General features: G+C 42.7%; 2 pseudogenes across 2 annotated transcripts in view; one reads left to right on the top strand and one right to left on the bottom strand.

The window, feature by feature from the left end:
* Nucleotides 1-1,863: 1,863 nt before the first annotated feature.
* The window catches only part of LOC128572296 (cyclin-dependent kinase 16-like), a 116,849-nt pseudogene continuing 104,305 nt past the window's right edge, over nt 1,864-14,407 (bottom strand). Inside the window, exon 3 of the transcript XR_008376160.1 lies at nt 1,864-3,276. The product of XR_008376160.1 is annotated as a cyclin-dependent kinase 16-like (transcript). The remainder of the gene's footprint in view (nt 3,277-14,407) is intronic.
* The window catches only part of LOC128572295 (cyclin-dependent kinase 16-like), a 116,844-nt pseudogene continuing 105,798 nt past the window's right edge, over nt 3,362-14,407 (top strand). The window contains exon 1 of the transcript XR_008376159.1: nt 3,362-3,568. The product of XR_008376159.1 is annotated as a cyclin-dependent kinase 16-like (transcript). The remainder of the gene's footprint in view (nt 3,569-14,407) is intronic.

Consider the following 14,407-nt stretch of genomic DNA (forward strand, 5'->3'; position numbering starts at 1 on the left):
AGTCCAGGATATGGTGGAGAGGTCCCAGTCATCAGAGTTCTGTGCCTCCCCATGGAACCATGTACCCTTCCCATGCCAGATCCATCACTCATTCATGATGTGATGCTAAAAGCCACTTAGCTTCCCTCAATGTCACAACCACTCAGTAGAGAACAGGAGGTACAGCGCCTGCTCTGCCCACCCAGGGGCCGATGTGGGGATCACAGGTCATAATGCCAGACGTTCCCTGACAGGTGCAGAGCATCATACCCACAGAAGGGATGAGGAATCACCCTCCTGCCCTGCAGTGGTGCAAGCACCCTACCTGGTGTCCGGTTTGTTCCCCCTGCCATTTAGGAAACACGGAAGACGACTAAGAGACCAGTCCTCTTCCTCACGATTCACCTGGATTGAGTCATTTCAGTCTCCTCATGTCGTAACAACAAATAAGCCTATTACCATTGTCATATGACAGTGCAGAGAACTGAGGACAGAGGGACCTCATGACCTCAGGTGTGGGTGCCCGTCAATGGACTTGGACCCCGTCCCTAACTCTGCACCACCAGCACCCTGCTCTCTGTCTCTCTGCTCTGCTGTCTTTCTGTGTGGTCTCATCTCCATGAAGGCACGGCCCACACAGGCTCCCTGAACCCCACAATGTCCCTGAAACCCAGCTTTCATCAGATGGCTCTGCTTGGAACTCAGTAAACAATGGGATCAGATGTTCAAACTCAGAATCCAATTTTACTAGTTCTCTCTGACTTCTGTCAGGAAGATGCTTACAGTCGTCCCTACTGGGAAGGCACTAACCATGTTCTTTGCTGACAGCGCTGACCCCTATGCCACCCCCCAAGAGCAGAGCATTGTACTGCATCACTTTTGGTCACCTGAAAAACTTACTGTGACCGTGAAGGTTATTTAGAATAGTGACTGGGTATTACTTGGTGTCCCAGATGTAATACAAACCTATGAAGAGTGTAAGCTGTGTTTTTCATGCAGCAATATTTTAATTTTCCTAGTCATAAGTGCTGCTGCAACCACAGAATTCAACATACATTTTCAAGTCAAGATTGGTTCACATTCGATGGCAGACAATAATTTAAGCTCGTGTCTAGATACTACCTGGTTATTGACCATTGGCATAAAAATATCTCACTAGAGCATGCTTGGTGGGTGAGGCCTGTCATTCTTGCCCTTTGGGAGGCTGAGGCAGGAGGATCACTGGAGCACAGGATTTTGAGGTTGCAGTGAGCTATGATGACACCACCCACACTCTAGCTTTCAATCCAGGGAGGCAGAGTGAGACCCTGTCCTGCCCCGACCCCTGAAAATATCTGCCTGAAAGAATGGTGCTAAATGATGATTTTTAATAAAGGCATCATCTCATCTAGAAGAGTTTGGGGTTGACATAAAAATGGATCCATGTTCCCCTATCAATCATTCCTCTCTCCCCCATGTCCTATTTGCAACGATCAATAACATCTTCACTTACTGGGATACATTTGTTACAATTAATCTAAAACTTGGCATCTGAGTCTCTAAAGTTAGTCATTTCCATTCAGGTCCACTCTTTCCACTGGGCATTTCTGTCAGTTGTGACACCTTCAAAGCCGTGTTGCCCATTGTGTCCTCACGTGGTGCCCTCTCCCTGCCCTCAAAGGCCCCTTACCCTTTGTCCACAAACCCTGGCAACTATTGAGATTTGCACTGTTTTTATATTTTCACGTTTCCAGAATGTCATGCAGTTGGAATGATAAATAATGGAGTTGTTTTATTATTTTTTTTTTTTTTTGAAGGAGTGATGAGAGCTTTGTTAGCACCCAGCAGACGGGCCAATGGGTGGGTTGACAGGCCAATGTTCGGGTGTTCAGGTGGGCAGCAGGGGACAAGTGGGCAGGTGAACATGGCTCAGGCAGGTAGGCAGGCAGAAAGCAGGGAGGATGCAGTTGGGGGCTGCCCTGTGAGGGGTGTGGCATCCCTCTAGCTGCTGCCTGCTGGGGCCTTGGTCTGTGGCTTAGAACTCACAACTCGGTGTCCACCACGTGGAAAGCTGGTCTGCCTGAGTCAGGCATTGATGAAGACCAAATGCTGGCCACCTTTTGTAGCTGAATCTCTTTTAGTGCAAATATGGAAGTAGTGTCAGGAAGTTTGTGGATACACTCCCCCAGACTGAAGAAGAATGGATGTTTCATGGCATCCTCTGCAGAGATCCCATTTCGACCTCTGTAGCAGAGGAGGTCAAACTGTAGCAGCTTAGAGAGGAGGTCAGCCCCGTTGGGGTGCATGGCTCAAAAGGGCCTCGGCTCGGTACTTGGGATAGTTGTATGTCTTAAACTCCTCATTGGACAGGATGCCTGGCCACGTGTCCTCAGTTGGGGTTCCTAAGATGCCGAAGATGAAGTGCAGCTGTTCTTCCACTGTGGAGCCCATGAAGAGGGGTCGGCCATCTCATAGAAGATGCAGCCCACACCCAACATGTCAATCTGAGTGGAGTAGTCTGTGGACCCAAGCAGGATGTCAGGTGGCCGGTACCACAGTGTCACCGCCTCATTAGAGTATGTCTTTGTTGGGATTGACTTGGCCCGGGGCCAGGCCAAAGTCAGCTAGCTTGAGCTCTCCCCTCTCGTTGATAAGCAGGTTCTGGGGCTTGAGGTCTCGGTGTAGCACCTTCTGCCGGTGGCAATAGGCCAGGCCACGGAGCAGCTGGAACAGGAACAGTTTCACGTTGTGCATGTTGATTACATTCCCACAGTCATCCAGGTACTGCTTCAGGTCCTTGTCCAGGTACTCAAAGACAAGGGTGAGGGATTTCTCCGTGTGCATAATGTCATGTAGCCTAACAATGTTGGCATGTTTGAGGTCCTTGAGCAGAGACACTTCCCAGATGGCGGTGCAGGGTGCCCCCTCTTCGTGTTCCAGTCTGATCTCCTTGAGTGCTTCAAGGTTGTCTGTAAGCTTGCTTTTGCCTTTGTATACCGTGGCATAGGTACCCTCGCCCAGTTTGTCCAGCTTGATGTAGGTCTCTAGTTTTCCAAAGCCAATCTGGGACAGGCTGACACGACGGAGGCGGAGGCTGAGGGGCTTGTCAAAAATGGGACTATTTAGGGTCAGCTTTTCAAGGTAACCCTCAGGCAGACGGATGTCAGGTGGTAGTGACAGGCGCTTGTTAATGTCCTCAGAGAAGATCTTGTGTGGGGGATGGTTGCGCATGCGCACCCTCACTGGAGACTGCACCTCATCCTAGGATGTGGCGGAAGCCTGGTCACTCTCCCCATCAGACCCCATCTTCAAGGACTGCTGGGACCTGCGCCTGCGGCGAACAGGAGGAGAAAGAGGTCGCGCGGCCTCAGCCTGGGCTGCCGCGCCAGCCCCGGGCTCCGAGGCAGCTCGCGCGCCCCCGCCGGTCGCCATGGATCGGATGAAGACGATCAAACGGAAGCTGTCCATGGCACTCCGAGGTGGCCGAGGCATAGATAAGACCAATGGTGCCTCTGAGCAGATAGGCCTGGATGAGAGTGGCTGTGGTGGTGGCAGTGCCCCTGGGGAACCTCGATCTATATGCGGCCCACTCAGCTCTGCACCAGAGATTGTGCAGGAGGACTGAAAATGGAGTTGTTTTAGACTAACATTTCACTCATCCGTATATATTGAATGTTCCTTCACCTCTCTGTGATGGCTTGTGTAGATCTAACATTTCATCTGGCTTTTTATCTCTTTTGTTTCAGCAAAGCAATGTTTCTCCCGCTTCTGCTGCCCTTCAGTCATCCCACGTGTCCCACCCGTCCCTCTCTATCCCCAGCTTGTACCCCTGACCCAACTCATGCCACCTCCTCACCTCTGGTGCCCCCTGGACCTATTTAGGTCATCAACCCCTTCTCGAACACGGTCCCTGCCTGCCTCTGCCACTTCATGTCCCCTTTCTCGCCCCCGGTCCCTACCCACCCTCACTGTTGCACGGTCCCTCCCCAGCCCCCTGTTTTTGCCTGGTCACCTCCATCCACAGTCCCCTCCCAGCCCCCTGTTCCTGCCTGGTCACCTCCGTCCACAACCCCCTCCCAGCCCCCTGTTCCTGCCTGGTCACCCCCCTCCACAGCCCCCTCCCAGCCCCTTGTTCCTGCCTGGTGCCCTTCCTCCACAGCCCCCTCCCAGCCCCCTATTCCTGCCTGGTCACCCCCCTCCACAGCCCCCTCCCAGTCCCCTCCTCCTGCCTGGTCACCCCCCTCCCCACCCCCATCCCAGCCCCCTGTTCCTGCCTGGTCACCCCCCTCCACAGACCCCTCCCAGCCCCCTGTTCCTGCCTGGTCACCCCCCTCCACAGCCTCCTCCCAGCCCCCTGTTCTTGGCGGGCCATGCCCCACCACAGCCCTCTCCAAGTCCCGAGCCCCTGCCCACCTGCAATTGTCTTCGGTCCCTCTTCTGCTGGAGATCCAACAGAATTGCCCCAGAGCGACCAGCCAGGCAACCCTCGCCACCTGCACACTGCCCACTTCGCAGGCTTCGTTGGTGGCGGTAGCCCCGTTACAAGTCCAGGAAGAACCAGGATGTGGGGCCACCAGTCATTGCCTGGAGTGGACTGGCCATGGACTAGAAGCACAGGCAAGGACTTTACTCTGCAGCATGCCTTTTTCTCAGTTGAAGTGAAAGATACCCCTCAACAAAGTGGGTCTTTTTCCCTGGGACCCAACATCATGGGTTTCTGTGGCCTCTGATGCTGCTGTGACAAGGGGCCTGTCCCTAGCCCAGGTCGACTTCCCCATGAACTTGTGCCTCCTCCTCTGAGGTATTCTTTCTCCTTGGAAGGTGGACTGCAGGCTAGCATCACTACGTTGTTTACGTTATAACCTTGTCAATGGCCACCACAACCCAGCCATTGACAAGGTTATAACATAAATTTTGAGGGGACAGAAACAGTGTGACTATAGGAGAAGTAATGGTAGAAAGACTCACCTTCACATTATTTGTTCTCCAGGAATTTGTTTTGGTGTTTCTCTTACCATTAGTGTGAAATTGACTTTTGGTCAGCCCTACAAATGCTATGGAGTCATTTCCATTCTCATTAGCATTTTCTGCGCTGCATACGGAAGAGGGAACACAGAGCAGTAAAGCAGCGCTGTTGAAAGAGTAAGGACATGAACTCTAGGAGCAGACACGGTGGGTGCATCTTACAAACGTGACAGTGGAGGTGCTGGTGTTTTATGCACATCAGTTCTCACTTACCATTGATAGGTCCTTGGAAACTGCAACTTTAAGCAAAATGACATTCTTTATTCCATGGAAATTTAGCACTTTTTTTCAATTCACCTATGGTAAAATTGCTTTCCTTAATAAGTACATCATTTTGCTTGAAGTCACAGTTGCTTTGAACGTATCAATGACATTAAATCAGGACTTACTACGTGTGTATATATGCATATAAGAATTTAATATATATGCATACACATTATATTTGTTATTTGGCTTAAATAATGCTGATGCAGTGTATATGTGCGTGTGTGCGTGTGTGTGTGTGTGTGGTGTGTGTGTGTGTGTGTGTGTGCGCATACCTGCATACAATGAGTATATACACTGAGGCATTGTATTGGGTGTCCATAAAGTTTGGCTGTAATTGCGCACAAAATTTATAGACACCCTGTATACTGAGGCATCATATCAGTAAATACCTATATAATGCTAAAACTGTATATTTTTAAAACAATGTTATTGAATATTTATTTAAACAAGTGAAATAAACATCTGTGATAATAAAGATTTTAAATTTGAAATAGAAAAATAAAAATTAATACATTAGGATAATTCTATTTGATGACTATTTTCACGTGTGGGTAATAATTTTAAAATGACACATTTCATGTCAAAATATACATACCATTTATGGTCTTAATTTCCATCGTAATGTATAAAAAAGAATTCAAACTTGAATCCCTTAATTAAAAGCCATATTTTTTATATTCTTTTTTATTTCATAATTGAAAACAGCTGGTTTTAAATTTCATAAGTCCCTAACCCCAAATAATACTTAAAAAATAATTTTTCTATTTCATGCACTCGCACACTGGATATTTATGGAAATATAAAATTCTTTTTTTGGAACTGAAAATTCCATTAATGAAATCAAATACATTGTGCAAGTGGGATAAAAATGTACATACCACATCCAGCCTTCCCTGTGCAGCTGTATTTTAATCATTTCTATCACGTAGGAAGAGTTAATCATGGAGAGAATAAAGCCTTATGGTGGTGATAATTTTGACTATAAAAGAACACTGATAATGTCTGTTGATGTTTTCAGATATACAACTATTTCGCCTTTAGTACAACAATGAACTTATTTTTCATTTATGCTACCATCTAAAACTGTATATTTTTACAAACTGGTATTGGAATCTCAGCCAACACCTTTCTCCTCCTCTTCTGCATCTGATCACAGGGTGAAACCCACGGACCTGACCATCTGACACTCGGCCTTTGTTCATGTGTGAAGTTCACCATGCTATTATTGGGGTCTCCAGAACTCTTTGGGCCATTGAACTTTCAGAATGACCTTAAATGCGAGGCATTTTTCTACTTGAGCAGAGGAATCAAGGATCTCTCCATCTGCACCACCAGCCTCCTGAGCATGCTCCAGGACATCACTGTCAGCCCCAGCACCTCCTGGCTGGCCAGATTTAAACGTGAGTCCACAGATTACATCATCCATGTTTTATTCTTTTTGTGGTCCTGCACCTTGTCTTTTAATCATAGCATGATCTTCTACACCGTAGCTACTTATAATTTCACCAGACAAATCTACTGAAGATAAACACTTCTCACTTTCTCCCATGAATCCCATCATCAGGGGACTTCTTTTTGCTCTGTCATCTTCTTTTGCTCTATCCAGGCGTGTCTCCTCTGTAGGAATCATGCTGCTCTCAAGTGCTTACGTGGTGATCCTCCTGCTCAGGGAGCACAGACGCTCCCAGCACCTTCACAGCGCCAGACTCTCCTCTAAAGCCTTCCCAGAGAAGAGGGCCACTCAGACCATCCTGCTGCTAGTGAGTTGCTTTGCGGTCATGTAGTGGGTGGATTTTATTATTTCATTCTCCTCAACCTTGTTTTGGGCATATGGCTCAGTCATCCGGAATGTCCAGAAGATGCCACATTTGATCCTTTGGTGCTACTCAGTTCAAACAAAAGAATAATGTTCGCCAAAATATACAAAATAAGTGGCATAAAATAAAATTAATTCTCTGAAGAGTAGGTTTTTCTCTCCTCAGTTACCTTTTCACGTAGAAGATACTTTGTTTGATTTAATTACCATGTATAAAAATTATACTCTTATTATATATCAGTTATTTAAGAACTGATGCTGCTTAAAAGCTTCATGATTGGACTTCCATCTGCTGCCTCCATGGGGAAGGTGAATGTGGCCAAGTTGCGCTACCTGAGCCGGGATGGCTTCAGGGTTTTGACCGGGGTTGAAATGGACATGAAGAACCATGAGATAGTTCTCTGCAATTTGATCACCTCTATAGCTGGCTGTAATGAAGTTTTAAGAGAATTAGTGAAACATAAACTCATAGCTTGGGAGCGTACCAAGACTGTCCGGGGCTATTGATTGACAAATGCAGGCTATGATTATGGCTTTGAAAACACTTTGTTCCTGACAAGTAGTTGAGTCTGTTGGAAACCAGATGGGTGTTGGCAAAGAATCAGATATTTACATTGTTGCAAATAAAGAAGGACAGCAATTTGCATTAAAGGTTCACAGACTAGGAAGAACCTCCTTTTGAAATCCGAAAAACAAGCATGATTACCATAAACACAGGCATGATGTGTCTTAGCTTTATTTACCTCCTCTCTCTGCGGTGAAGGAATTTGCCTATATGAAGGTGTTATATGAGAGGAAATTTCCAGTTCCAAAGATAGTTGATTACAATCGCCATGCAGTGGTCATGGAGATCATAAATGGTTATCCTCTATGTCAGATACACCATGTTGAAGATCCTGCCTCAGTCTATGATGAAGCTATGGAACTAATTGTAAGACTTGGGAATCATGGGCTGATTCATGGAGATTTCAATGAATTCAATCTCATTTTGGATGGAAATGATCGTATCACCATGGATCGATTTCCCACAGATGATCTCAACTTCTCATCCCAGTGCTGAAGGGTATTTCGACAGAGATGTCAAGAGCATTAGAGATTTCTTCATGAAGTGTTTTGGCTATGAAGGTGAGCTTTATCCAACCTTTAGTTGGATATTAGGACGGAAGGCTCTCTTGATGTGGAGGTTTCTTCAAGCAGCTACACAAGGGAGCTGCAGGCTGGTGACCACCTGCTGCAGCCAGTGGGCCCAGATGAGAGGGACACTGAGACAGAAGAGGGACCTCGGTTTTCGTTTTCTGATGGAAAAGTGTCAGAAAAATCAGAGGTTTGTAGTTCCAAAGATGAAAGAGAACAGAACTGTGTGGACCAGTCGGGTGGCTACAGATCATTCGAAGACCTGGAACAGATCAGGGAGGACAGTTCATCAGAGCAGAGTGCTGGCGCGCACCACTTTGAAATGACTGACTTCAGCCAGGTTTAGAAGAAATGAAAGGGCAGGTGGTTGACGAAAATTCCATACCTGAATTTTCTGAGGAGAAAAACAGAAATGAAAATTACCTGAGACAAGGTGGTCAGACACATCCAGGAGAAGCCTCTGTTGGCTCTGAGGAGTGTGTGGACGAATGCTCTCATCTAACTGCCTTGTCGTCACTGAGTAAAGAATCCCTGCCTCTCAGAGATGAAAAACATATGGGAGACATTAATTGGTGTAGAACAAGAACTCTGAGTATTACTTCTTCTACAGGCAGTGTTGAGAGCTGTTCAACAATTCCTCCCGAACTCGTGAAACAGAAGGTGAAACGTCAGTTGACAAAACAGCAAAAATCAACAGTCACACAGTGATTACAGAAAACAGAAGCAAATGTGTTTACCAAGCAATGAAGGGAAAACATGCAAAGTATTAAATCAAGTTGGAAGCAGCTAGCTTTGGGGGAGAAAATATATATTTTTGATGTTTTTTTAAAGTTACTCTATTCACCTTTTAAGTCACTTTTAGTCTTCTTTTGCATCAAGGCCAATATATAAAAAGATGAATAAATCCGATTTCATTTATAAAAAAATGAAATGATGGCGAGTAGAAGGCATATGTTCCACTGGCTTCTGATTATGATGCTCTGCATGTTGCCAACAAAATTGGGATCATTTAAACCAAGTCGAGGTGGCTCATTCTAAATATATAACTTTTCATCATAAAAAAAACAAACAAGAAATTTGTTATCTTTTAATTTGCTTCCCTGAACTTTATATCAGAAAACTTCTCTATCTAAAGAAGCTCCTATTGGTAATAAAATTTATCAATATTTTACATTACTCATTTATTTTTTATTTTCAAAAAAAAATGTTACCCTTATTTTGTAAAGACATTTTAGGTAGGTATCCAATTATAGTATGGACACTAATTTCTCTCAGCACTCTTTATTTCCCTGTTTTCTGTACTACACAGGCTCTAGAGATGACCTTCTCACCTTGCTTCATACTCCATAAGAAATTACAATTTGAAAATAATTTGGTTTGCACATTTGAAAAAATTTACATTTGGGATAAGTTCATTTAGAAATTTTCCTGATTTAGTCAAAAAGGATAAGTTGAGAAGTCCCCAAAGCCTTGAGGTCCACATGGTTATAAAGTTTCTGAAGAAAAACTGACTTGTTGGTTTGATTACTCCTATGAATTCTTCTTTTAATTTACTTGGGCTCTTCGAAAGTACCCATATTTTCTGATTCAATTTGTTAAGTAACTTATGAATAATGATAACATTTGAGTATTTTTAGATGTCTTCACCAAATAGTATTTATGAATATCCTTTTGCCCAAAACATGTACTATAAAGTGGCAATCTTCCACTTTAATGTATGAGACCTGATTACAGCCAGACTTACTGTTGTTCAGTCCCCTAAATTCAGTATTGATAGAATTAATTATGTAAATGCAGGTCCTTTGGCTCCAGTGAAAATGCTTTCTTCTTATCAATACTTGAACTCTGGGGGTGCCCGTAGCTCAGTGGTTAGGGCACCAGCCACATGCTCCAGGGCGGGTGGTTTGGAAGCCACCCAGGCCTGCTAAACCAAAATAATATATAGCCAAGCATTGTGGTGGGCACCTATCTTCCCAGCTACTAGGGCAGCTAGGCAACAGAATCATTTGAGCCCAAGAGTTTGATGTTGCTGTCATGCCACGGCACTCTACCAAGAGTGACAAAGTGAGGCTGTCTCAAAAAAAGAAAAAATAATACTTGAAGTCTCCTAAAGTAATGTTGGTTTAAATTTTCTCCAGTAGTTATTTAAAATTATCTTAGAGGAAATGTGCATGTGGTTATTTACATATTACTTATGGGTTATGCTGTAATTGATGGTTTCTACTGTCATTTCACAGTACTTATAAAAATCTTTTCTATAGGGTTTAAAAATTATTTTATCTTCTGTTTAGTATCAAAAATGATGTTTATGTGTGTACCTAATTACCAAATCAAACTTTTTAACAAAATTACTTAACACTTTTTCTGTTCATTAATTTGTTTTGTACCAGAACAGTTGATTTCTATGATGCTTTTAAATCACCCAAATGATTATAAATATGTCCTCACTCTGAGCTATATGCCAAACTTATTATCAGTAAATATATATACATAAACACATAGGAGTTGTATCAAAAACAGGTATAATCTAGGTATTAACAAATCTGCTTTGTCAGGGTTTTATCTCTTTGTACCGTTCTTTATTTACTGTGTCATTTTCTATTTTTATTCAAATTTATATTTGTCCACCTAAATATTGATGACGAGAGATAGGCTCGGATATATATATATATATATATATATATATATATGTATTTTTTTTTTTTTTTGGCCGCAGTCAGGTTTAAACCCACCACCTTTGTTATATGGGGCTGGTGCCCTACTCCCTTGAGACACAGGCACCGCCCATGGCTCGGATTTTTATTTTGAGTACAATTAGAACATTCTTCAAATTTCTATAGATTATATGCCACCATTTATCCCATGTAGTAAATATAGGAATTAAATACAAGAAGTATAATTATGGCCTCCTCCTGCCCACAGGAGATCCTGAGACATTGAGGAAACTTTGCTAAAAACCTTTATTTTTGCATATTACTTTTTAAAATTTTGATCTCAACTGCCTTAAAATCTAGAAATGTGCAATACGATAAATTAGAAATAAATCCCTATACAATCTCTACAAATTAATATAATAAAATCAGGCAAAAATTAAAATATTAAATTCATTTGAAACTTTTCCATATACAGAGCCAAGGTGCAAGCTAATTCACTGAGAAACTCTATCAAATACTTAAGGCAACAAAAAAATAGCCAGGCGTTGTTGTGGGCACCTGTAGTCCCAGCTACTTGGGAGGCTGAGGCAAGAGAATCGCCTAAGCCCAGGAGTTGGAAGTTGCTGTGAGCTGTGACACCATAGCACTCTACCGAGGGCAATAAAGTAAGACTCTGTCTCTAAAAAGAAAAAAAAAAAAAAGAAAGAAAGAAAGCAGCATTATTGGAGGTAAAATGACACTTCATGAATTATGATCATTGGGTAAATGTAAAATCATGTACTGTAAAATCATCAACTACTGCAAAAAATATATATATCTGTACCATGGGAACTTAAATCTAGATGCTGATCGGTCTTTTTATATTCCGCTGTGGTTGATGTGAAGACTGCCCCTTTGTGATAATAACATGTATGTTAAAAAAAAAAAAAACACCCAACAACACAGAGAACGTAAATCATAGGAAACTTTAATGAACTGTATTGACTGAACTATGCCTTGTATCATCTTTTGTATTATTAAAGCTATTGTCATATATTATTTTCATTAGCAAACCATCCCATGACAATGGATTGTGTAGAGAAGAACATTAAGAAAAGAAAATATAGTGAGGATTTTTTACAGTATGGTTTTACCTCAATAATTATAGCAGAATTGAGAAACCACAATGTGTTATTTGTTGTGAAGTTGTATCAGCCGAATGTATAAAACCAAACAAACTAAAATGCCATTTTGATAGCAAGCATCCTAACTTTGCCAGCAAGGATACCAAGTATTTTAGAAGCAAAGCTGATGGATTCAAGCCAGACTTGACACTGGTGGCAAGTACCACAAACAAAACATAGCAGCCATTGAAGCTTCATATTGCGTGGCACTCAGAATCACCAGAGCTGTGAGACCTCACACCACTGCTGAGGATTTATTGTTGCCAGTGGCCAAAGACATTGTTCAAGTTATGATCAGAGGAGAATTTGTTATGAAATTGAGTGCAACTTCCTTATCTAACAACACTGTCGGCAGAAGAATAGATGATATATCTGCTGATATTCTTGATCAGGTAATCCAGGAAATTAAATCTGCTCCACTTCCAATATTTAGTATCCAGCTTGATGAATCTACGGATGTTGCAAACTGTTCACAGTTACTGGTTTACGTGATGATGGCAACTTTCAAGGAAATTCATTGTTTGTCAGCATCATAACACTCATAAGGACCACAAGTATCTTAAATTAGAGGGAGAGATATGAAAGGTTGTATTGCAGAAATCAAACCTATAAGGCAAAAGCAAATATATACGTTAATCAACTATTTTGGATGAATTAACTCATACTGCCAACTCAGCATAGGCTTACCCTTCATTCTGATCAAAAGGGAAGATTTTCTTTGCTACCAAGAGTTACTTACTTTGAGCACTCTTGCAAACATAATGCGGGAACAGATATCTTCAACAATTTTCAAGACACAAATGTACTTGAGTAGAATCTGGTTTAAAAATAACAGTTCAGAGGGTGGTGCCTGGGTCTCAAAGGGGTAGGGCGCCGGCCCCATATGCCAGAGGTGGAGGGTTCAAAACCAGCCCCAGCCCAAAACTGCAAAAAACAAACAAACAAACAAAAAACAACAACACAAAAAACAGTTCAGAGGTTTATTATGAATGATGCAGAGATGAGGGGCAGGCCACGTTGTGGTCTGCCAAATAGTACTATTGATATTTGGAAAAACATGTCAAAAGAAAGCAAAATTCAAGAGAAAATCACTTTCATTACATTGATATTTTCCTTCCAGAGACACCTGGGAAATTATATGGTTTCAATTTCTCAGGAAAGGTAGCACTCTATGTCTCAGGAACTGTTTTGTGCATTAGTGAACCAAAGGAAATCAATAATGAACAAATGAACAGGAAAAACTGGCCAACTTTTCCTGAATGCTCTGACTGTGAAATGGGTGTACTAGTCAGTGTTCTCTAGAGGTGGGAAAAACAGTTTACCTGTATATATAGTTCCACTGTAATCTTTGGGGCCGTCTATGTGCTGAATAATGGTGTTTTAGTTAACAACGGACCAAATATACAAGGATGGTCTCAAAAGACTGTACTGGAGCTGCCCAGTATAGCGATCCAATTTTTTTATTCTTTTTACTTATTTATTTATTTTTTTAAGGCAAGTTCTCATTCTGTTGTACAGGCAGGAGTTCGGTGGCATGATCACAGATCATTGTAACCTTGACCTCCTGAGTTCAAGTAATCCTCCTGGTTAGCTTCCCAAGAAACTGGGACTACAGACCACCATGTGTAGATAATTTTTTGTTTGTTTTTGTTTTTGTAAAGACAGGTCCTCCCTATGTTTCCCAGGCTGTTCTCAAACTCTTGGCCTCAAAGCAATTCTCCTGTTTTGGCCTCCCAAAATGCTGGGATTATAGGCATGAAACTCTACGTCCAGCCAATTTTTAAAATCTTGTCTACTGTAATTTCATGGTACTTTTTCTATATCTAGATATACAAATACTTACCTCTGTGCTATGATTTCCTAGAGTGTTCAGTACAGTAACATACTGTACAAATTTTTAGCCTAGAAGCAATAGGCTATACCATATAGCCTAGGTATATAATAGGATAACCCATCTAGTGTTGTATCCGTCACAGCCTGTAAAGATAGACTCAGACCCCACTATGGTAAAATCAGATGGTGATTTTATTACACCTGTGCAGGGGACCGCTGCTCTCAAAGGCAGGTGGCCCTGAAGTGGAAGGCAGGTTGACTTTTATACCTTTTTTGTGCCACGTGGCAAGCAAGTTAGTACAGAAGCAGAATATTGCGGCTAGCTCAGGGCGGGGTTACAGCTTGAGAAACACAGCTTGAGTAAGTTTCTACTATTGTTTGTTCACGGGAACCTATAGCTTGAGAAACACAGCTTGAGTAAGTTTTCACTATTGTTTGTTCACTGGGAACTAGGGGAGGTTTCGGGAACTTGGGGACTTTGTGCTTTCTCGTTCTGAAGCCCTTTCTCGGAATCTACGGGGGTTGGGGGGGACATGCTGAGGTTTTAGGAGCTAACA

The sequence above is a fragment of the Nycticebus coucang genome, chromosome 20 (assembly GCF_027406575.1).
Source record: "Nycticebus coucang isolate mNycCou1 chromosome 20, mNycCou1.pri, whole genome shotgun sequence".
Lineage (NCBI taxonomy): Eukaryota > Metazoa > Chordata > Mammalia > Primates > Lorisidae > Nycticebus > Nycticebus coucang.